General features: G+C 43.7%; 1 non-coding gene across 1 annotated transcript; it reads left to right on the forward strand.

Annotated features, from left to right (window-relative positions):
• Positions 1-15,327: 15,327 nt before the first annotated feature.
• On the forward strand, positions 15,328-15,433 carry LOC138984281 (U6 spliceosomal RNA). The gene has a single exon (XR_011461540.1). It is a non-coding gene; the product is annotated as a U6 spliceosomal RNA (small nuclear RNA).
• The last annotated feature ends 10,316 nt before the right edge of the window (positions 15,434-25,749 follow it).

Genomic DNA, 25,749 nt, shown 5'->3' on the forward strand with positions numbered 1-25,749 from the left:
GGGGCTTCCCTGGAGGCTCAGATGGTAAAGAATCTGCCTGCAATGCAGGAAACTCCCCTGGATCGGGAAGATCCCCTGGAGAAGAGAATGTATTCCTCTCCACTCCCACTCCAGTATTCTTGCCTGGAAAATTTCATGGACAGAGGAGCCTGGAGGGCTATAGTCCATGGGGTCACAAAGCGTCAGACACTTTCACTTTCTTCCCTGCCTCCATCCCTTTATCCGTTTAATAAGTATTCAGTGAGTGCCAAGAATGCTCCAGGCACCATTCAAGGAACTAGAAGACAAAACACTGAGCAAATAGCACACCAAATACATTCTGAAGGTCTTCTATCCTTCATAGCCCTCTGCCAGGGAAATTGCTAGAACCCAACTGTCTACTGAGCATCAAACTATGTGTCTGCCAAATTCTTTTGAGTGGGATCTCAGATGGGTCTGGGTTTCAGTGCTGACTCTTGCCTTTGGCACCACAAACTCATTCCCTGATGCCCTGGGCAGTTCCAAGATGCAGGGCTCCACACCGTCCACCTGTCCTGGCAGCCCCTGGGGTTGCCTCTTGAGAGTATCCCCTCCTTAAGACACAAAGCATCAGCCAAAGACGTCAGCTGAGCATCTTTAGTTTTTACAACAGCTCTCCCCAGTCACTCTTCTCTGCCCAGGACAGAGGGAGACCTGGGTCTGGTCCCAATTCATCCCCTTTCTAGCTGTGTGTGTGTATGTGTGTGTGTGTGAGCACACATGCGTGTGCTCAGTCATGTCCATTTCTTTCCTACCATGGACCATAGCCCACCAGGCTCTTCTGTTCGTGGAGTTTTGCTAGCTGTGCGGCCTTAGACAAATTGATTCACTTCTCTGAGCCTCTGAAAACTGAGACTTGCAATCATGGTCACTAACACATCTATGGTTTAATCCAGTGCAAAGGACTGATCTGGGTTCCTCACCTATGTGACTCAAGGAGGAAAGCAATCCCTCAGGTGCACGTGCTTGTATTGACAAAAATAGAAACTGAGGCACGGAGAGGGTCAGGATGGGAACCCAGGCAGTCTCTCTTCAGCACCCTTGCTCTTAAAACCACTGCTGCCTCACTGGCTTGTCAACCCGCAGCGGGCTCCAAGCAAGGGACATGTGGATGGATGCCCGCCAACACAACTCCTGCCAGGCTCACCCCCACGGCCTGCCACGGCCACTCAGCAAGCCCGAATTAACTTTGCAGGTCTGAGTCACTCTTCAGAATCTAACACGTTCTCAGATACAAGTCTGAGGGATGAGAAATATTGAAAAATAAGCCTTTATTTTACCTTCTCACGCAGAGTTTGTTGCCTTGTTTATGGGACATGAAAAATAAAGATTGCTGTTTTTTTCTTGCCTGCCAAGTGTAGTCTACATTTTCAGATGGGTTTTCAGGAGTAAGTAAAAATTACTGATTTCATTATAAGCACTCCCTCCCAGCTCTGAAATGCTATGATTTAATACACAGCATTGCAAGTGATTGCCTGAAAAAAAAATGGCTTCCTAATATTTCCTCAGGTGAAAAGTTCAACTGTAGGGTCTCCCAGCCCAGCGACTGCTGCTATTACCATGAAGGATTGTCTTGCTGACTAATGTTGGTGCATTACGCGTTGCAGTGGGTAATGACACACCGCAAGGCCTGAATCATAAGAATCCGTTCCGCCGAGGAGGGAAAAACAAAGAAGGAAAAGCATTGCTTGCCATCACCAGCTGGGTTGAACGTCCTCCTCCATGAAAGCTCAGAGAAGCCAAGAAGTGAATTCTCAAATTCCCATTCCTTGAAATGACAGTTGGTCTAGTGCAACAGTTTGGACTTTGGAATCAAACAGACCTGGCTTCTAATTCAGGTTTTGCCCCTTCCCAGGTGTGTGATCTTAGACTGGTAACTGAATTCTTCTGAGCCTGTTTCCTCATCTATAAAACAGAGATAATAGAACCCAATTTGTTGGGCTGCCCTGGAGATGAAAGGAAATTTGATAAACACACCTTAATGGTGTCTGGAAAGTGGGAGAGAATCAACAAATATTTCTGATATTATTTAAAAAGAGGAAAACCTACTGCGGAGTCCTTTTCCTGCACCTCCATTTTATTTGTAACTTAGCAGTGTTCATGGGGAATTTTTATAGTAGACACAGGATTATTTTACCCAAAGTATGAGAAGACCCTACTCTCTGGTTTTCTATTAACGAGAATTTCCATACATCTTCAGAACTACTATAATTGTTACGTGACTGTGGCTCTTGAGACAGTGCTATCTACTGAAATACCTCTGAATCATCAAAAGACAGATGGAATCTTGTGCAAAATGACACTTTTCCAAATGTATTTTTTAGTGTCATTTTTTCCAGATATTCATTTGCCAAAGAGGAGGTGTTCTTCACTCTTATTTAAGTGAGTAAAGTGAAGTCTCTCAGTCGTGTCCAACTCTTTGCGACCCCATGGGCTGTAGCCTACCAGGCTCCTCTGTCCATGGGATTTTCCAGGCAATAGTACTGGAGTGGATTGCCATTTCCTTCTCCAGGGGACCTTCACAACCCAGGGATTGAAGCCAGGTCTCCCGCATTGTAGACAGACGCTTTACCGTCTGAGCCACCAGGGAAGTCCCGCTCTTATTTAAAGACATAGTGAAATATCTCCCTCCCCTATTTCTTATGAATTTCTTATTAGTCAAGGATGAACATAGCAAAGAGTTAATGAGTTGCTTTACTCATTCACCTACTGAAGGTTGGCAAATACACAAATCTTCAAAGACAATTGTCTAGCCATCAGGATCACAGCAAGAACTAGGTGGCACCCATAAACCTAGAACATTAACAGAACTGTGGGTGCCCCACCTCACCCTTCCCCCATCTACCTTCCCCTTCATTTGCGTCCCACTGGCTGGACCCGACAGGGAGCCAGACGGCAGAAAAGTGACAGTTGCTGTAACCCACTGAGTCCAGCATCCCAGGGCACAGTGAGGGGCAAAGGTACTCAGCCCCTGTTATCCACAGATACACCGTTGCCATGGGGAAACTCTATTTTGGGGGGCATTTTTAAATTTTTATGTATTTTTAATTGGAGGATAATTGCTTTACAATATTGTGTTGGATTCTGCCATACTGATATCAACATGAATCAGCCAGAGGTATACATACGTCCCCTCCCTCTTAAACCTCCCTCCCACCACCCACCCCATCCCACCCCTCTAGGTTGTCACAGAGCAGTGGTTTGCTCCATGCATCAGACAGCAAATTTCCACTGGCTATCTACTTCACATACGGTAATGGATCCGTTCCATGCTACTCTCTCAAATCATCCCTTCTTCCCCACTGTGTCCTTGAGTCTGTCCTCAAGTCCACGCCTCCATCGCTGCCTTGCAAACAGGTCCGTCAGCACCATCCTTCTAGATTCCATGTATACGTGTTAATAGGCGATATTTCTTTTTCTCTTTCTGACTTCACCTTGTGTAATAGGCTCTAGTTTCATCCATTTCATTAGAACCAACTCAAATGTGGACAAACCATTTTTTTTTTAATCAGCTACAAGGTGAGAGCTTTAAATCTTCCCTGACATAAGCAGAAAGGTTAAAAAAGTTGAATAAGTCACTTTCCATAACCCAAGAAATATTTTAAATGCATTTTACTCAACAAGTCTTTGTTTCCTGTTTACTTGCAAAGAAAGTAAAGTGTCCTTGGACACTTTTGCTGGATTGCAACATAAGCATACCTGAACACACCCTTACCTTCTTAAAAATCAGGCACTAAACTGACAGTTTATGAGAAAAATAGAGTTGGGCAGACCACACCAAACCTATGCAGCTTTGTAACCTAAGTCCTTACCAAAAAAAAAAAAACAAAACAGTAAGATTGAGGGCAAAAGGAGAAGAGGGCGCCAGACGATGAGATGATTAGATAACATCACCAACTGAATGGACATGAATTTGAGCCAACTCCGGAAGACAATGGAGGACAGAGGAGTCTGGCATGCTGCAATGCATGGGGTCACAAAGACTCGGACCTGATTTAGCGACTGAAAAACAACAAAAACAACAACAAAACTGGAACAGAGCAAACAAGCAGTTCAGCCTGTTTAAAATGCAACAACTACGTGGAGAAAACATGAGCAGGTTACTAATTAGAGCTGAGCTGGAGATGCATACAATGCAGATGGGAAGGGACTGCTGAGCTGCAGGGCTCACCTGAAGATGAGTCCAGGAGGTGTGGCAACCTGACCCAGCCCAGAGCCACAGGCAACTTTGAAGGAGGCAGCCCCAGACGGGGTTATTCATCTCAATTCTCTCAAAATGCAGTCAAAGGGCTCTTGCTGCTTGGGCAGCAATTGAGCTAAAAGCTCTCCTGTTGGAGGCTATAATTCCACTCCCCTTATCTATGCTGGCTTCCCTTGTGAAGGAAAACCCACCACTGAACCAAAATGATATCTGTGTCGGTTTGCTGCTGTTATTCTGGCTGACTTCCCTGGAAAACAGAGCCCTGAGGCAAAGCTCATCCTGTGGAGGCTTGCGTGAATGAAGGGAAAAGCAGAATGAATCAAGGAAAGAGGGAACAAATCGAAGGCTGTTACCAAGATGGCCACAGCATCACCTTGACTCTGGGTCACTGGGAACCATGGCATCACAGGAAAGATGGCAGGGGTGGGGGATGGGAGGCAATTTCTCTGCCAGCTTCTCTCTGTCTCCTTCTTCTGTAAAGCTGACCTCAAGCTGCATGAATTCTGCTACTTTCGGGGGTGTATCACACACCCCCCAACCCCCACCAGCCCAGGTACCAGGGGGGTCCTGTTGGGCAGGTTGGGAAGCTGCCCCCAAACCTGCCCATCACATTCAGGGGAGACAGACAGCTAGTTGGAAACCAGGTAGCAGCCCAAGCCAGCAAGAGTCCTTGCTGGTTGGGTAGAGGGGAATGCAGGGGTGCGGGGGTGTCAGCCATTCAGGAAGGTGCCAAAACTGGGTTCAGTACTGACCTTATTCTTTCATTAGCAAATTGCCTGTGAGTTCGTTCAGGTCCTAGAAACCCACACTAGAGCAAAACAGACTGGACTTTAAACAAGGACTTGTATGTTTTCCAGAAGCTGTGCTGTGCCATGCTAAGTCGCTTCACTCATGTCCAACTCTTTGCAACTCCATGGACTGTAGCCCGCCAGGCTCCTCTGTCCATGGGGAGTCTCCAGGCAAAAATATTGGAATGGGTTGTCATGCCCTCTCCCAGGGGATCTTTCCGACACAAGGATGGAACCCATGCCTCATGCATTGCAGGCAGATTCTTTGACCACTGAGGCACCAGGGAAGACCCTCTCCAGAAGCTATGTTCCTATTCAAACACAGAAAAGCATACGAAGACCTACTGTCATCAGAACCCCCATCACCACCCCATCCTCTAATCTGTGCTTCAGTGGATGTTGGAGTGATTTTAACGTGTATCTATTTATCACTCCCTGAATAAAATTCTTCAGTACTTATCCACATCTTGTTGCTGTTTAGTCGTTAAGTCATGTCTGGCTCTTTTGCAACCCCATGGACTGTACCCTGCCAGGCTCCTCTGTCCATGGGATCACCCAGGCAAGAATACCTGGAGTGGGTTGCCATTTCCTTCTCCAGGAGATCTTCCTCACCCAGGGATCAAACCCACATCTCCTGCACTGGCAGGCAGATTCTTTACCACTGAGCCACCTGGGAAGCCCTATCCGCATCTTCCTGGTGGGTAAAACCTATGCTCCATAATTTAGTCTGCAAGTCACCTTCTCAGTGATTGTCCTTTTCAAGAGCATTTTTTCTGAACCCTCAGTTTTCTACTCCCCACCCCTCCACTCCACCTGTCTCTCTTCGATGTCCCCTTCTGCCATTGAGGATCAGGAATGGTGGCTGAGGTTGGGTCAACAGACAAAGGAGATAGCACCCTTGGTGAAGACATTACTATCTCAACATGATAATCACTGATGAGTTACCTGGACAAGCTTCATATTTGGTTTTATATAAAGTTATACAGCATGACAGCTGCCTGGGATCCATGTGGGACTGTCACATTCCTGAATGCAGACTTCAGGAAATTTTTATCAAATAATATCACATTTCCATGCCTTTTAGCCCTCAGACACTTACTCATCGATTTTCCAGGATGATAATATTTAAGATGGTTCATTCTTTCCTTGAGTTGAGAAAGAAATCATAAGCCTTTAAGTATACAAGTGGGGGGAAAAAAAAAACATGGCTATGTTTTCTTTTACCTACGATTCCCTTTCTTTTAGTGTCTTTCTCAGATGGAGATTGTTAGTGCTGACAGTAATCATAAGTGTGCCTGAAGTTTCATATCTTGCCAGCTGTGTGTGGAATCCCATGCTGGGGACCAAATCGACACACAGAGTTTGTAAATGGCAGCCATCGTGCCCTCTCTTCCATGTTCTTTGCTTCAGCTGGGCTTTTCATCAAGAAATGAGGCAAAACCAGCAATGGGGCCTTCCTCCCCCATCCCCAATCTGCTTAGACATTACCATGTTCGTCCATGATCTTGACAGTACACACTCCCACCCCCATTTCTGTATCTCACTTTCCATCCATTGGTACCAGAGTTAATAGTAAGCTTCCAACAAATCAAATGCATAAATATCCATTTGGGTTTCTAGATTCAGGTAATGAAGTTGGTATCATCAATTTAATCCCCAAATGAGCCAGTTACTTAAATCAGCACCATTCCATAGGCTACCTTTTTCTGTGACTGTATTTCTCTCAACATTGGTAACCAGCAAGAGATCAATAAGTTTTCAAGGGAAAAAACGGAGGGACAGTTTCCCGTTAGAAAATATGTTTAAGAAAGATGTGTGTGTGTGTGTGTGTGTGTGTGTGTTGCTCAGTCATGTCTGACTCTTTGTGACCCCATGGACTGTAGCCCATTAGGCCCTGTCCATGGAATTCTCCAGACAAGAATACTGGAGTGGGTTGCCATTCTCTCTCCAGGGGATCTTCCCAAACCAGGGATCAAACCCGAGTCTCCTACATTGCAGGCAGATTCTCTACCATCAAAACCACCAAACATGGGCTTATACAAATGTGAAAAATCATTTTCACTGAAGGATTTCTCAGGGCCATTAATGTGCACAGTGATTCTCCCTCCATAAGGGTACAGTAACATTTTTTAACACTTTTTTTTCCAGCTTGATGGTTAACTTGGAGGGAATTTTTGAATGAGATTAACTTTTGAAGTGGTGGACTTTGAGTAAAATAGATTGCCCTCCATAATGTGATTGGCCTCATCCAATCAGCTGAAGACCTAGTAGAACAAAAAAAACAACCTCCCAGAGCAAGAGGGACTACTCCAGGAGTAGGCCTTCATACCTCATCTGCAACATTGGCTCTCCTTCGTCTGCAAGCTTCAGACAGGAGCTACATCATCTGTCCTCCTGAATCTCAAGCCTACCAGAACAACGCATATTGACTTGTCAGCCTCCATAATAGCATGAGCTAATTCCTTACAACAAATCAATAGATAGATAGGCAGATAGATAGACAGATATAGAGAGATATCTTTTCTCAGTTGTATTCCCTGACTAATATAAATTTTGGTACCAGAAGTGGGGTGATAAGCCAACCGCTGGTGGCAGGTTGGTTTCACTGAGCCCATTCCATCATGGAAGGGGGCAGCATTTTGTTTTTACTGAAATAACACTTTCTTTGGATATGAATTTGCTTCCCCTGCGTATAATCCTTCTGCCAAAACTACCATCCTTGAACTTACAGGAGGCCTTAGACACCATCTTGATATCCACACGGCATTGCTTCTGATCCAGGAACTCACTTCGCAGCAAAAGAAGCATGGCCATGGGCCCGTGCTCGTGGAAGTCACTCAACTTACCATGTTCTGCATCACCCTAAAGAGGCTAGATTGATAGAATGGTAGAATGGCCAAAGGCTTAGCCACAGAGAACAGTCAAACCAGTAATCACTAGTGGGGAGATGCAGGAGGGGAGGGGCAAAGTAGGGGTAGGCGATTAAGAAGTACAAATAACAGGGAGCTCAGCCCAGCACTCTGTGATGACCTAGAGTGGCAGGAGCTGCTGAGGGACTCAAGAGGGAGGAGATATATGTATAGTTGTGGCTGATCAGCGTTGTTATATGGCAGAAACCAACACAACTTTGTAGACCAATTACCCTCCCATTAAAAATTTTTTAAATTAAAAATGGGAAAAAATAAACAATGGGAAAAAAAAGTACAAACTGATATGTTTAAAATAAATAAGCCACAAGAATATATTGCAAAGTATATGGACTACAGTGAATATTTTATTACTTTCAATAAAGTATAGTCATTAAAAATTCTGAACCACTATACTGAATACCTGAAATTAATACTGTAAATCAACTATACCTCAATTAAAAGAAAAAAAAGACTCAGTTACAGTGCCAAGTAGTTGGCAATACCTGGCAGGGCTGGGGCAAGGTTCTCCAGGAGACTGTATATGCTCTGAGTTGGTGTCCAATGAATGGTGTTATTTCTCTGATAGAATCCACGGGTCCAGGAATCGAGGGTAGGAATGAGAGCAGCATCATTTACAATCACCCCTAGTAACACAAGTGCAAATTTTTTCCTTTCTTTCCTCATGACCTTATATCTGCTAGGAGGCCTGGAGGTCATAGTTACAAAGAGATGAAAACCATACCAGGAAATCCAGCAATGATTCCATTGTGCTGGAAGTTAAGACAACCACCTTGGGCTTTGCAAGACTCTGAAACAACAGACAAGCTAGGAAGTCACTCAGCTGGCTGGAGCGACTGATCTTGACTAGCAGGTGAACTTGGGCTGCAAAGGAAGAGTATGCCTGGAATAAAGGAGATTTCTTTGGTTATCTCCAAGTATTACCCCATAGGACTGTAGCCCACCAGGCTCCTCTGTCCATGGGATTTTCCAAGCAAGAATACTGGAGTGGGCTGCCATTTCCTCCTTCAGAGGATCTTCCTGACCCAGGGATCAAACCCAGATCTCCTGCATTGGCAGGCAGGTTCTTTACCATTTACCTGCATTGGCAGGCATGGTTCTTTACCATTTACCTGGGAAGCCACAGGAGATTTCTGAGCGTGTCTCCAAGTATTCCCACACCCTGTGATTAAGGTCACTGAAAACCTATTAACAACCCAATTAAGGTAGAACTACTAATGACCTAGATCCTTCAGGAATGGAATTCTGGGTTACCCCACCAGGTAGAGAGCCACAATCAACTGAGTTGCTTGCTGAAGGCAAAGAGAACACAGAATGGGGTGTGGAAGAAGGTAGTTATGAATACCAGCAACTGCCAGGACCAGTTACAGAAATGAGGACTGTGAGTATCATGAGTGCTTCATGTTATTTTGTTACGAATATGTGTGTGTGCACAGGTGTGTATTAAGCAAATGTCTGCCTTTTCCCCTTAGTTCTTTTTCTATGGTATCAGTCAGTCAGTCAGTTCAGTCGCTCAGTCGTGTCCGACTCTTTTCGACCCCATGAATCGCAGCACACCAGGCCTCCCTGTCCATATCCAACTCCTGGAGTTAAAAGAGATGCATATAAGTGCCATGTTGACAAGAAGTGGACTTGTGGTGATTAGTGGTATTTGTCACCTTGGAGGGTGTTTTTGGAAGAGGTTAATATTTAAAGTGGCTTCTCTGGTGGCTCAGGTTATAAAGAATCCACCTGCAATGCAGGAGACCCGGGTTAGATCCCTCCATTAGGAAGATTCCCTGGAGAAGGGAATGGCAACCCACTACTGTATTCTTGCCTGGAGAATCCCGCAGACCGAAGAGCCTGGTGGGCTACAGTCCATGGGGTTGCAAAGAGTAGGACATGACTGAGCAACTAATACTTTGACACTAATATTTAAAGTGGTAACTGTTGAACAAAGCAAATTCACCTCCACAATGTGCATAGACCTCAACCAATCAGTTGAAGGCCTGAATAGAACAAAAGACCAGTCTTTCTCAAGCAGGAGGAAATTTTTCAACAAAATGACTTCAGGCTTCATTTGCACCATCGACTCTCCTGTGTCTGGAGCCTGCAGGACTACACTGCAGATTTTGGACTTGTCAACCTCCATGATCATGTGAGCCAATTCCTTACAACACATAACAAATCCCCTTCTATTTTAATACACATTCATCACTTCCATTAGTCCCTCGGTCATGTCTGACTCTTTGTGACCCCATGGACTGTAGCCTACCAGGGTCCTTTGTCCATGGGATTCTCCAAGCAAGAATACTGGAGTGGGCTGCCATTTCCTTCTCCAGCGGGTCTTCCTGACTCAGGGATCGAACCCGTGTCTCCTGCATTGCAGGCAGATTCTTTGCCATCTGAGCCACCTGGGAAGCCCTGAACATTCATTAGAAGGACTGATGCTGAAGCTAAAACTCTTAATACTTTGGCCACTTGATACAAAGAGCTGACTCATTGGAAAAGACCCTGATGCTGGGAAAGATTGAAGGCAGGAGAAGGGGACGACAGAGAATGAGATGTTGGACGGCACCATCGACTCAACGGACATGAGTTTGTGCAAACTCCGAGAGGTAGCGAAGGACAGAGAAGCCTGGCGTGCTGCAGTCCATGGGGTCTCAAAGAGCGGGACCTGACTGAGCGACTGAACAACAAAACAGTTCCGTTTTCCTGCAGAAACTTGACTGATACAGCTAGGAAAATTATTTTCCCATGAAACAACTGTTAAATTTTGCAAGACTAACTAGAGTTCCAAGAAGAATAGTCGGTTAGAGGAAATGCCACCATAGTCCATGGCCTCCAAGAAGATCTGCTGTCTTGTACATACAGAACACTAGCAAGAGAAGACATGAGGGAAAAAAGTGAGGAAACCTAAAGTCGTCATTGCCAGGGGCTAGCGAGCTCTCAAATCCATGACTTCATTCACAGGATAATTTCTCTACTGCTCAATAGCTATTCTCTCACATACCTCAAAAAGATAAGTGACAACACAAATAGTAATATGATCTCAGGAATCTTTAGAAGATGTTTCCCACTTGACACACCTATATTCCATTCTAGGTTGCATCACAGTTTTCCTTTGAGCATTAAATTTCAGATGTGGCAATGGCACCACCTATGACACAGTTGATGCTGACAGACAGTTCCGGTGGACTGGCATGTCTCCTGCCATACATGCCTTCTGGCCTCCGATCCCCAACATGCTGAAAGACCACTGGCAAAGGAACTCTAAGATGTTCTCTGAACCCACTAGCAACCAGGTATCTGATCGGTAGGGCAAGGCATGTGCCCGTTGAGCAAAAATACTAACACAAACTGAATCCTTGGCTAAAATATGTGACAAAAACACAAAGAACTCTAAGCATTTGCTGTGACACAAGTACCATGAACTTCAGTACAATCTTAAGCAAACAACTTTTTTTTTTCTGCTATCAGATCAGATCAGATCAGTCGCTCAGTCCTGTCCCACTCTTTGCAACCCCATGAATCGCAGCACACCAGGCCTCCGTGTCCATCACCAACTCCCAGAGTTCACTCAGACTCACGTCCATCGAATCAGTGATGCCATCCAGCCATCTCATCCTCTGTCATCCCCTTCTCCTCTTGCCCCCAATCCCTCCCAGCATCAGAATGTTTTCCAATGAGTCAACTCTTCACATGAGGAGGCCAAAGTACTGGAGTTTCAGCCTTAGCAACATTCTTTCCAAAGAAATCCCAGGGCTGATCTCCTTCAGAATGGACTGGTTGGATCTCCTTGCACTCCAGGGACTCTCAAGAGTCTTCTCCAACACCAGAGTTCAAAAGCATCAATTCTTCGGCACTCAGCCTTCTTCACAGTCCAACTCTCACATCCATACATGACCACAGGAAAAACCATAGCCTTGACCAGATGAACCTTTGTTGGCAAAGTAATGTCTCTGCTTTTGAATATGCTATCTAGGTTGGTCATAACTTTCCTTCCAAGGAGTAAACGTCTTTTAATTTCATGGCTGCAGTCACCAACTGTAGTGATTTTGGAGCCCAGAAAAATAAAGTCTGACACTGTTTCCACTGTTTCCCCATCTATTTCCCATGAAGTGATGGGACTGGATGCCATGATCTTCGTTTTCTGAATGTTGAGGAAATTCTCCTTATGTATTAAAATGAATGATTTCAGGCACTGATAGCTTAGGAATGACATAACTATGCATGCCAAAAATACTGCTAATACTCAGGAAATCCTTTCTTGAAGGAGGGAAGGAAAACTTAACTATTAACTTGTCAACTATTTTAAAGTAAAATATATCAGTTCTAAAAATTCCTATTTTGCTAGAACACATGTCTCTAGAGATTCCTTTTCTAACCTTACAGTTGATACTCTTTGAGTGTTTTCTCACTTTACAAGTAAGATTGAAAAAGCACCTTCTACAAAACATTATTTAATGTTTTAAATAAAAGGTGCTGAAATTCTACAGTGTGTCATTTTGAATAATGGTAGTATTTCATCCAGACTAGTGCCTGGGTGTGTGCATGCATGCTCAGTCATGTCTAACTCTTTATGACCCCAGGGACTGCAGCCTGCTAGACTCCTCTGACCACGAGATTTTCCAGGCAAGAATACTGGAGTGGGTTGCCATTTCCCCCTCCAGGGGATCTTCCTGACCCAGGGATCAAACCCACATCTTCAGCATTGCCAGGCAGATTCTTTCCACTGAGTCACCTGGGAAGACTATATAAGCTTTCAGATCACTGACAAGGTTGGCAGTACCAGGGGATTAAGCAGACCTGTGAGTAGATAAGTTTGCAACCCCTCAAAGATGGACTTTCCAATGAAGGGGGAAAGGGTTGAGATGCAGTGATCATCAGTGATTATGTGAGATCCACCCTAAACCTAGTGTCTTTCATGGATGTGAAAGAACAAAAGGCAGATGAGAAAATGTTGCCTTGAGAAGCATTATCCCCACAGAGCTGATGTGAAGGAGGGGTACATTTCAGATAAGACAGGAAGTGTTGCCATGCTTCCTCTAAGTCGTTAGGCACCATATGGTGTTCTTCAAATAATGGTATGCCCTTTCCTCTCCAACTCCAGCCACAGTGATTATTCAGCATTCCTGAAAGAGCACTGTGATATTATTAAGATATAGGATCCTTTCTTCTCTTATTACATCTGGATTTTATTAATACGGCATCAAGGTATTAAAACAGTCACTGTATATCACCCTCTGAATTTTGCGGTGGCGAAAATGGTCCTTGAATAGGAGTTTAAGACATTTTTCAAGTATTTAGGCTCTCCAGCAATGAAAGTAACTACATAATGAGAAATGTATTACTTCAATTGAAAAGTCGTTTATAGGAAAGTAATAGGTTTAGAAAAATCCTTAAGGCAAATAATTCTATTCTGATAAAAATCACAGGACTCTGAAATGGCTAGAGAATGACATTTCTCGTTGAACAGCTTCTATCTAAGAAATTTTCCACAGTTTGAGGTCAGTCTCCTGTCGATTCCTATTAGCATCTGGTTAAAATAATGCAGGAAAAATTAGATTCAGGAGTACCTTGCCCTAAAACCTCATGCCCTGAAAGAATTCTATGGTGTATCATTATCTGAGAGGCTGGCACTGTGGCAGCAGCCTCTTCCCCACCACTGAGAACCAGCTCATAGCTCGAAGGGGATAGGGTGACATGGAACACACAGACCAAATGGTCATCCAGGTTATGTCCACCACTGAAAACAAGGCCATTTCTGCAGTGTCTGAAAATGAAGGCGATAATGCAGGGAAGGAGAGAAAGATAAATGATTCTTACAGACTAGTGAATGAGCAACTTGTCACCTATCACTGAGATAGAAATTTTTTATAAGCAATCTACCTAGAAATAACAGCACTGAGAAACACTTAAGTAGGCCCACTACTTAATTCAAATATCTGTGTAACCTTTTAGTCTGAGGATATATTCCACGTCACATCCTTGGGAGGAAGGGGGACTGTCACAATCGCCTCTGCTTTATAGCCTGGAGAGGACAACAGTGGGAGAAAAAATAATATGCTGTAGATCACCACATTCAGTCAACTCCAGGTGGAGGCTGAAATTCAGATCCCCCAACCCCGAGCATGTCCTAACACTTCCTGGGACTTTGCAGCTTTTTTTGGTGAATTCAGAATTCTATTTTGACTTTGCAGTCATTGAAAGAAATCTGAAAATCAACCACACTGTTGACTTCATTCTTCAGAGCCTGTTGATACTTAGAAACACGTCTGCTACAAGATAAACACCGTGTTACTTGGTCACTGAAAGAAAAAAGAGATCAGGTTTAGAAACTATATCCCATGCACAATTGTAAAACATGTGTAAACAGAAAGAGCAAAGAGTATCGCTCATCATCCCCTTATACAAATGAGTAAGTCCCAACTCATTGTATCACCCAGGACACCAAACCCTGAGGGGAATTCAGAATGGGGGGGGGGGCGGGAAAGAAGGGAGCATTTTGTGCTTTGGATAAATGGGCCCCTAGCTAGTGAAGATGCATATCTAAGGAGGAATTTCCGTGATCTCAGGTCCAGGTTCTTGCCTTGTCCCACACAGAGAAAAGCACTGAAATCATTAATTGAGATGCGTGTTCTTTGTGACTAGCTTGCTACTGTGTGCTCAGTCCCTTTAGTCGTGTTCGACTCTGCGACCGTGTGGCCTGTGGCTCACCCAGCTCCTCTGTCCGTGGGAGTCTCCGGGCAAGAATACTGGAGTGGGTTGCCATTTTCTCCTCCAGGGGGATCTTCCCGACCCAGGGTTCAGACCCAGGTCTCCTGCATCTACTGAGTCTCCTGCATCGCAGGCAGATTCTTTACCACTGAGCCACCAGGGAAGCCTTTGTGACTAGCAGTAATATTTTATGCTTGACTAAATGTATTTCCCAGCCCCACCTCCCAAAAAAATAATATATATGTATGTATGTATATACTGGGTCTTCCCACTTCTTCGGAGCAGTTTCTCAGAGCTATCTGAGAGGCTATCTCCTGGGCCATTGTCCTTAGTCAGGTCCCCAAACAAAACTGAAACTCGCTGCTCTTAGGCTGTGCATTTGTTTTCAGTAGACACATGCAATGAGTCATTACATTCAAGAGAACACCTAAGACTCCAAGGAACCATAAAACACATAACATGGAAAACCCAATAGGCTATGTTGCCTACACAACTCTTTTGTTCAGGAGCCCTAAAACGCCAAGAACTTCCACTTGCAGGTATCACAGTGTCATTGGCTCTGAAAAATTGTCTGTGACACCCATTTCCTTAAAAGTAGGTAGACTCAGCTTCGCTCTTAAAGATGAGAATGTTGAGTGACTACTCTTTCCCCTCAGGAACTGCGGCTGAGAAGAGGGCAGCTGGAGGAGACAGAGTGCTTGCTTCAGCCGCACATACACTAACATCGGAATGAGGCAGGGAAGATTAGCATGGCCCTGTGCAAGGATGACACGCAAATCTGGGAAGCGGTCCATCTCTGGTGGGGGCGGGGTGGGACTCGCTTCCCAGGTGGCACTGGGAAGAATGCACCTGCCAGTTCAGGAGATTAAGAGATGCTGGTTGGACCCCTGGGCCAGGAAGACCCCTGGAGGAGGACATGGCAACCGTTCCGGTATTCTTGCCTGGGAAATCCCATGGACAGAGGAGCCGGGTGGGCTAAAGGTCCTGTGGTCACAAAGAGTCGGACAGGACTGAGGCAACTGAGCACAGGGGGGGCAGAACCCTGCCTGGCTGTGCCCTAAATCCAGGACCCTTCCCAGCTGATCCCATCTTCCTAGGGAGACTTCCCAGGACAGACCCATCCCCCCACGTCCTCTGCTTTAACTCCCCTCTGAATTACTGAGATAACAGTATCTGATGCAAATTGCCTTGAGTCCTTTTACAGATGCCAAAACTCCCACGAAATGGAAAAAGTTAACTACTTAATGACCATGAGCAGTAGCCCCCAGACCTACTGGAGCCCAAGGATTGATAATGTTAACTCCCGTGACATGGTCCTATTACCTCATCATCAACCAAAGAATTGCGCATCACAGACCCAGTGACCTCATCCCTCACCTGGCCTTTAAAAATGTTTTCCTGAAACCCATCAGAGAGTTCAAGTTTTTGAGCATTCGTGATGCCTGGACTCCTCATCTGAAGCCTTATAATAAATACCACCCTCACCTTCATCCCAAGCTGGTGCCAGCAGATTGGCTTGACTGCTATAGGAGGGCAAGCAGACCCAGGTTTAGTTCAGTAACACATCCGAATTCAACCCACCCTTCATACAGTAAAGCACTGGTGTTGATTTAACAAAGTATACTGGCTGCCTTCTGAGCACGGGATCCATGCATGAATGGACACACAGCTAAAATAGCATCAGTGTAGTCGTATCACTCGCTCAGCCGTGTCCGACTCTTTGCCACCCCATGGACTACAACCCACCAGGCTCCTCTGTTCATGGAATTCTCCAGGCAAGAATAGTGGAGTGGGTTGTTATTTCCTTCTCCAGGGGATCTTCCCGACCCAGGGATCAAACCGGAGCCTCTTGCACTGGAAGGCGAATTCTTTACAACTCATGCCACCTGGGAAGCCCAAAATAGCATCATCTGTCAGCATTTACCTCTCCGCTCTGCCCACCAGAGGAAAGAAGTTCCCTTTGCACCATTAAACGAGTTCAGAGGGAGAACACACAGAGGAAGAAATGACTTGCTCAACAAAGATCCCTCCACTGGGCACCTTTTTTTTTCTTGCAGATTTAATTTCTGCGACACATAAGGGATACATAATTACTCTTCCTTTTGATGTTTAAGAAACCAAAAGGTCATTTACTCATTTCTCCATGTACTGTAGGTAAAACTACAATATAAGAAGTAAGGTGGATTTTCTGCTTTCAAAGAGTTTATCATCTAGAAGAGTCACCAGCCGTGTGCATGTCTGACTACACCCCAAGCTGGAAACATAGAATCGAGCGCCGCAGGACAAGCCTCAACAGTGCGAAGGGGGATAGGAGTGAAGGAGATTGTTCCAGAAAGCAGAAGAGAGTGAGATGGGACGGGCAGGGAGTCAGGTACGGAACAGGGGGAAGCAGAAGAAAGTCTGGGAAGTTTGAATGGGCTCTGACTTGGGAGAGCTTCACATACCAGACTAACCAAGGGCAGTGACTATTCCCTCCATGTGAATAAGAATAATGTTTCCCATGACGCTGAGCTTTTTCAGCCAGACTGGGAAGGGGAGTGAGAAGGGGACCCACCTAAAGTTAGAGGAGTGACTCCAAGGACAGCAGGCACTTGTTCGTAAGAATTGAATTAAACTGGGAGGGTTGCAGGCCGGAAAGTGTGGAGGTGGGTGGGAAGTGACTGCCTGGGGGAGAGCCAGGAAAGTCCCGGCCAGTGGGCAGCAGTGGGACCGGAAATGCCCAACCGAGATCTCTTGGAATAAATATACTCCCCAGTTATTTTGTGAAAACATAGAAAAGACGACATGAACATCCTGGCCCACCAAGAGGGGGCTTTTCTTTAGAAAAGGAGCTGGAGACGGAGTGCTGACTGTCCGAGGAAGGCTAGAGACTCACCCTCCAGGCTTCTTTCCCTTCATTCACGATCACGTTGGAGGTGTGGTCCGAACAGCTTGGGACTCCCAATTCAGGTTGCTCCGGGACCTCCACGCTGATGCCTAGCTCCTGTGTGTCACTGTGTCTTACTGAGGCCTGAGTACTGAGAGGAGACTGCATTCACCCAGACATGCAAGGTGGAGGGGAGCAGAATTTGACACCCTTAAATATGTCTCTTTGGCATATTAATTATCTTAAGCTGGTTAAGGTGGGCTACTGGTAAAAAATCCGACTGCCAATGCAGGACACGCAAGAGATGCGGGTTTGGTCCCTGGGTGGGGAAGATCTCCTAGAGGAGGACATGTCAACCCACTCCAGTATTCATGCCTGGAAAATCCCATGGAGAGAGGAGCCTGGAGGGCAGGCTGCAGTCCATGAGGTCGTAAAAGAGTGGGACAGGACTGATCGACTGGGCACATTTTCTAAGAAACGGCAGACAAGGGGAAAAACTCTGAAAATCAAGTAGAAGTCACCCTTTTGTAAGAAATATTTACATTTATAAGGGAATTCTCCACTTGTAAAGGTGTCTCCCTGCCTGGACCAGGAAAAGAAGGATGAGCAAGTCTCTACAGAAATAAATCTGCACAACACCCTTAGGCTTGTTCACTGCACTCCTCCTGGTCACCTCTGGTAACAGGTGCTCCCTACCCTCAATGTCCTCTTTTCTCTTTAGCTGAGGATGGCATTTAAGGTGAGGGATTTAGTCATTTGGGTGACTTACTCACTTTTCCTAGGTTTCTCCCATGAATACATGTTATTAAACATTTGTTTGATTTTCTCCTGTTAATCTGCCTCCTGTTAATTTAGTTCTTAAAGCAGGCAGAAGAAACTAGAAAGGCAGAGGAAACTTTTTTCCTCCCCAACAAGAATATGGGCCCTTTAACGTCACTGGGAATCTACAACCCACAGGATAAACTCAAGTTAATCCTCTCAAAGTAAAATGATAGGAATAATAGTAATAAGCTTACTAATAAGTATCATTTTATTCAACACTGTGTACCAGACACTTAGCAATACACTTCACATGCCTTCATCTGTTTTAATATTCATAACCAGCCTTTGTGGTAGGACTGCCAATTTTGTCTAAATTCAAAGATGTTCACCTTTTTATAACATGTTAACACATCCAGGATTGGGTGTTTTACAATCAATATATATTTAATGTGGGAGCAATATTTGGGGGATATATTTGGTTTTTCCCTCTGAAAAGTTACTATTAAATTATGTCATTTCCTAATGATGTCTTAGCATATATACATTACCATGTATAAAATTGATAGCTGGTTAGAAGTTGCTGTATAACACAGGGAGCCCAAAATGGCACTCTCTGATGAACTAGAAAGATGGGATGGGGGGAGGGGAGGAAGGCTGAGGAGGGAGGGGAAATCTGTAAAATTATGGCTCATTTGCACTGCTGTGTGGCAGAAACCAACACAACATTGTATAGTAATTTCCCTCCAACCAAAAAGTAAATTCGGAGAAGGTGATGGCACCCCACTCTGTACTCTTGCCTGGAAAATCCCATGGGCAGAGGAGCCTGGCAGGCTGCAGTCCATGGGGTCGCTAAGAGTCAGACACGACTGGGTGACTTCACTTTCACTTTTCACTTTCATGCACTGGAGAAGAAAATGGCAACCCACTCTAATGTTCTTGCCTGGAGAATCCCAGGGACGGGGGAGCCTGGTGGGCTGCCGTCTATGGGGTCACACAGAGTCGGACACGACTGAAGCAACTTAGCAGCAGCAGCAAAAAGTAAATAAAAAAAAAAAACGTGCCTCCTAAACAAAATAATAATGATGTTGTTGATGTCTCAGATGGAGGAAAAGTGAAGACATTGTCTTTGTTTTTAAATGCAAGGCAGATGAAGTAACACTTTCCCATCACGAGTAGGCAAGAAAGCAGGTAAGAAAAGCTGCCCAGCTGTCATAAAGGCTCCACTCTGAATGACACTCTTCTATGGCTTGAGAAATAGTTCATTGCCTTATGAGGAGATTGCACGCAAGGATGCTCAGCCAGCGCACTAACCCAACAAAGCCGGCAGCCATACTAGTCGGTATCCATTTATTTATTTGACAAGCGGTGACTCAGCAGCTGTCTGCCCCACATTTTATTGGCCAGCATGCTTCTGATGGTAAGAAAAACAGCCTCTTTGCCCGGGGAACACAGAAGAGCAATGAGAGAGACAGACTTCAAACAATAATGACATAGGCAAACATTGAACGGCAAACTACAAATCATCACAAGCAAAAACACACCATGTTATGATAACATTAATCAGAGGGTCCACACATAGTCTGGGGTCTGAGGGACAGCCTTTTCTGAAGATGTTTTTTTTTTTGAGCTCATCTAAAAGATGCTACTAAGACTGGCAAAGGAGTGCCGTGGGGTGAGATCTGCTAGGTCTGGAACAATGCAGGAGGAAGCAGACTATCCCATACTGTGGAAACTGCATGTGCAAAAGCCCTGAGGTCAAAGGGAGAATGCTGACTTTAAGATCTGGGAAGAAGGTGAAAGAGGTTTTGAAGAGGGGAGTTTGCCCACAGTCAAACCAGACAGGCTTGAGGGTTATGGTGAGGATGTGACTATTTAACCAAAAAGCAGCAGGAGGCAGCTACTTTTTTTTTTAACTTCAAAATATCTGAAATTGTATGATGACAGTGAAGTGTACAAATAATTTGCTTTATGTCAATGTAGGTTTAAAAGCAGCACAGTATCACAAGGTGAGAGGCTCATTCATAATAGTTGTGGCTTCTCTCTACAGATATCGTAGAAGTAAATACACGGTCTGTAACAAACACGTTTGTTGTTTTGTTATTTGGTCTGATCCTGTGACCCCATGAACTGCAGAACACCAGGCTCCTGTTTTCATGGGATTTCCCATGGAAACAATACTGGAGTGGGTTGCCAATTTCTTTCTCCAGGGGACCTTCCCAACCCAGGGATGGGACCCATGTCTCCTGCATCAGCAGGCAGATTCTTTATCGCTGAGCCACCAGGGAAAGCGCAATAAATATATGTTACCCATCAACTAATAAGCCAGGATTAAACCATTAATTCTTCTACTGAACCATCTGATACTCATCAGTAGTCCTGTGACTAGAATCAATTTCAGATACAGACAGATGTTCCCATATGGAAGTGATTCTTGCCAGTCAGGGAACACCAGGGCAGGATTATCCCATTTCGGAAAGGACAGCTTCTTAGGGTGAATCTGTGTTTGCTGAGAACAGCATCACTGGCTTCCTATTGATATAAGACAGCAGCAAGTACAAAATAACAGGTTGTCTTTCCTCTGAAGGCGGGCCGCAGCGTAGGTGTCAGCCACAGAGTAGGAGGTGCTGAGCAGTAATAAGACTGGCCCTCACCCCAATGCCTGGAAGTGACTGAGCTCCTTGGAGGGAGGAGGTTGGCTCAGAGAGCCTCCCATGGGAGCAAATATTAGGGGAATCGCCCACCACGCCTGTCTTCCAGCCAGAGGCCACTCTCTTCTGAGCTCAAAACCACCGCTAGAGGAAATCCAAAAGAAAATAAGACTGGAGGACCAGGAAAATCAAATTTGCGGTGGTGGTGGAGTGGGTCAGGGGTTTTATCCAATTTATGGAACTTTAAGATCATCATTTCCTGATGGCTCAGACGGTAAAAGCATCTACCTACAATGCGGAAGACCCGGGTTTGATCCCTGGGTCGGGAAGATCCCCTGGAGAAGGAAATAGCAACCCACTCCAGTACTCTTGCCTGGAGAATCCCATGGACAGTAGAGCCTGGTGGGCTACAGTCCATGGGGTCACAAAGAGTCAGACACGACTGAGCAACTTCACTTTCTTTCTTTCACTTTCTTCAAGATCAGCAGCTACCTCATATAGAACTGGAGGGCGTGTCAATTGTTCCTGTCTTTTGGAAACTAATTTGTCAATCTGTATCAATGGGCCTCCCTAGTGGCTCAGATGTTAAAGAATCTGCCTGCAATGCAGAAGACTCAGCTTCAGTCCCTCAGTCAGTAAGATCCCCTAGAGAGGAGAATGGCAACCCACTGCAGTATTCTTGCCTGGAGAATTCCATGGATGGAGGAGCCTGGTGAGCTATCGTCCATGGAGTTTACTTATCAATAACCTTTAAAATACCCATACATCTTGAACCCATAATTCTATTCCTAGAAATGTATCTTAATGGAATAATCAGAAATATACAATTATATAATAATTACTCTAATTACATATTAATTATATTATTAATTAATTATGTAGGTTATATATAATTATATAATTACTTATACAATAATTCTTATATAATAAAGTCTCATTATTTACAGAGCCCAAAAGTCAGATGTACTGAGTTGGCCAAAAACCTAAAAATTTCATTTGAGTTTTTCTGCAAGATGTTACAGAAAAACACGAATGAAAATTTTGACTAACCCAGTAGTTTATAACAGTTTATAGATCCAGTCATGGGAAAATGATGGAATAATTATAGCATATACAGAAGATGAACTATTTTGCAGTCATTGAAAATCATATCTTTAAAGAACATTTGATGACATAGGAAAATATAATCCATCAAGTTTAAAAAACATCTTACAAAACTGTATATACAGACAGTATAATTTTAAATACACATCTACATACACATAGTAATTGGACAAAATGATAACAGCGATATCTACATGCTAGTTATGTTTTTTTCCTATACTTTATTTTCTACAATGGGCAGGAAACATTTTTAAAAATAGAAGAAAGTACAGGAAAATAATGGACCCTCCACCCAAAATTAACTTTTTTTTTTTTTTTTTTTTTTGGAGGGGAATGTTTTTATTTTGTATTGTTTTATTTTGGAGAAGGGAGACGTTTTAGCATGTTTTTTTTTTTTTTTTTTAATTTAATTTTATTTTTAAACTTTACATAATTGTATTAGTTTTGCCAAATATCAAAATGAATCCGCCACAGGTATACGTGTGTTCCCCATCCTGAACCCTCCTCCCTCCTCCCTCCCCATACCATCCCTCTGGGTCGTCCCAGTGCACTAGCCCCAAGCATCCAGTATCGTGCATCGAACCTGGACTGGTGACTCGTTTCATACATGATATTTTACATGTTTCAATGTCATTCTCCCAAATCTTCCCACCCTCTCCCTCTCCCACAGAGTCCATAAGACTGTTCTATACATCACTGTCTCTTTTGCTGTCTCGTACACCGGGTTATTGTTACCATCTTTCTAAATTCCATATATATGCGTTAGTATACTGTATTTATGTTTTTCCTTCTGGCTTACTTCACTCTGTATAATAGGCTCCAGTTTCATCCACCTCATTAGAACTGATTCAAATGTATTCTTTTTAATGGCTGAGTAATACTCCATTGTGTATACTGCTTTCTTTCTTTTTTTTTTTTTAATTTTTTACCATACTGCTTTCTTATCCATTCATCTGCTGATGGACATCTAGGCTGCTTCCATGTCCTGGCTATTATAAACAGTGCTGTGATGAACATTGGGGTACACGTGTCTCTTTCCCTTCTGGTTTCCTCAGTGTGTATGCCCAGCAGTGGGATTGCTGGACCATAAGGCAGTTCTATTTCCAGTTTTTAAGGAATCTCACACTGTTCTCCATAGTGGCTGTACTAGTTTGCATTCCCACCAACAGTGTAAGAGGGTTCCCTTTTCTCCACACCCTCTCCAGCGTTTATTATTTGTAGACATTTGGATCGCAGCCATTCTGACTGGTGTGAAATGGTACCTCATAGTGGTTTTGATTTGCATTTCTCTGATAATGAGTGATGTTGAGCATCTTTTCATGTGTTTGTTAGCCATCTGTATATCTTCTTTGGAGAAATGTCTATTTAGTTCTTTGGCCCATTTTTTGATTGGGTCGTTTATTTTTCTGGAGTTGAGCTGTAGGAGTTGCTTGTATATTTTTGAGATTAGTTGTTTGTCAGTTGCTTCATTTGCTATTATTTTCTCCCATTCTGAAGGCTGTCTTTTCACCTTGCTAATAGTTTCCTTTGATGTGCAGAAGCTTTTAAGGTTAATTAGGTCCCATTTGTTTATTTTTGCTTTTATTTCCAATATTCTGGGAGGTGGGTCATAGAGGATCCTGCTGTGATGTATGTCAGAGAGTGTTTTGCCTATGTTCTCCTCTAGGAGTTTTATAGTTTCTGGTCTTACGTTTAGATCTTTAATCCATTTTGAGTTTATTTTTGTGTATGGTGTTAGAAAGTGGTCTAGTTTCATTCTTTTACAAGTGGTTGACCAGTTTTCCCAGCACCACTTGTTAAAGAGATTGTCTTTAATCCATTGTATATTCTTGCCTCCTTTGTCAAAGATAAGGTGTCCATATGTGCATGGATTTATCTCTGGGCTTTCTATTTTATTCCATTGATCTATATTTCTGTCTTTGTGCCAGTACCATACTGTCTTGATAACTGTGGCTTTGTAGTAGAGCCTGAAGTCAGGTAGGTTGATTCCTCCAGTTCCATTCTTCTTTCTCAAGATCACTTTGGCTATTCGAGGTTTTTTGTATTTCCATACAAATTGTGAAATTATTTGTTCTAGCTCTGTGAAGAATACTGTTGGTAGCTTGATAGGGATTGCGTTGAATCTATAAATTGCTTTGGGTAGTATACTCATTTTCACAATATTGATTCTTCCAATCCATGAACATGGTATATTTCTCCATCACAGCTGAATTCTACCAAAAATTTAGAGAAGAGCTAACACCTATCCTGCTCAAACTCTTCCAAAAAATTGCAGAGGAAGGTAAACTTCCAAACTCATTCTATGAGGCCACCATCACCCTAATACCAAAACCTGACAAAAATGCCACAAAAAAAGAAAACTACAGGCCAATATCACTGATGAACATAGATGCAAAAATCCTTAACAAAATTCTAGCAATCAGAATCCAACAACACATTAAAAAGATCATACACCATGATCAAGTGGGCTTTATCCCAGGGATGCAAGGATTCTTCAATATCCACAAATCAATCAATGTAATACACCACATTAACAAATTGAAAAATAAAAACCATATGATTATCTCAATAGATGCAGAGAAAGCCTTTGACAAAATTCAACATCCATTGATGATAAAAACTCTCCAGAAAGCAGGAATAGAAGGAACATACCTCAACATAATAAAAGCTATATATGACAAACCCACAGCAAACATTATCCTCAATGGTGAAAAATTGAAAGCATTTCCTCTAAAGTCAGGAACAAGACAATTCACCATTACTATTCAACATAGTTTTGGAAGTTTTGGCCACAGCAATCAGAGCAGAAAAAGAAATAAAAGGAATCCAAATTGGAAAAGAAGAAGTAAAACTCTCACTATTTGCAGATGACATGATCCTCTACATAGAAAACCCTAAAGATTCCACCAGAAAATTACTAGAAATAATCAGTGACTATAGTAAAGTTGCAGGATATAAAATCAACACACAGAAGTCCCTTGCACTCCTAACTTTTGTTTTTTGCTTCAAAAATTTAATGAAGTAATAGGCTGTTCCTTGGAAGGAAAGCTATGACAAACGTATACAGCGTAAAGAGTCAGACACGAGTGAGCAACTGAACAACAGCTATGAGACCGCACATTAAAAGGAGAGGCATCACTGCTGACAAAGGTTCATCTAGTCAAAGCTATGGTTTTTCCAGTAGTCGTGTGCAGATGTGAGAGCTGGACCATAAAGAAGGGTGAGTGCCAAAGAACTGATGTTTTCGAACTGTGGTGCTGAAGAAGACTCTTGAGAGCAAGGAGATCAAACCAGTCAATCCTTAAAGAAATCAACCTTGAATATTCAGTGGAAGGACTGATGCTGAAGCTGAAGCTCAGCGTACTTTGGCCACCTGATGCAAAGAGCCGACTCATTAGAAAAGACCCTGATGCTGGAAAAGGTTGAAGGCAGGAGGAGAAAGGGACATCAGAGGATGAGATGGTTGGATGGCATCACTGACTTGATGGACATGAATTTGAGCAAACTCTGGGAGATAGTAGAGGACAGAGGCGCCTGGCATGCTGCAGTCCATGGGGCCACAAAGAGTCAGACACAACTTAGCAACTGAACACTAACAGTAGATGTTCTAGATGAAGTTGGAGTGTACTTTGTTCCTAGTCCAGACCCCTCTCTTCTTGAGAATGCATCCATCTAATTTCTGATTGTATACTTTTCTATTCATTGAGCTTTCATAAACACGATGTAATTTGTTTAC

The sequence above is a fragment of the Bos mutus genome, chromosome 20 (genome assembly GCF_027580195.1).
Source record: "Bos mutus isolate GX-2022 chromosome 20, NWIPB_WYAK_1.1, whole genome shotgun sequence".
NCBI lineage: Eukaryota > Metazoa > Chordata > Mammalia > Artiodactyla > Bovidae > Bos > Bos mutus.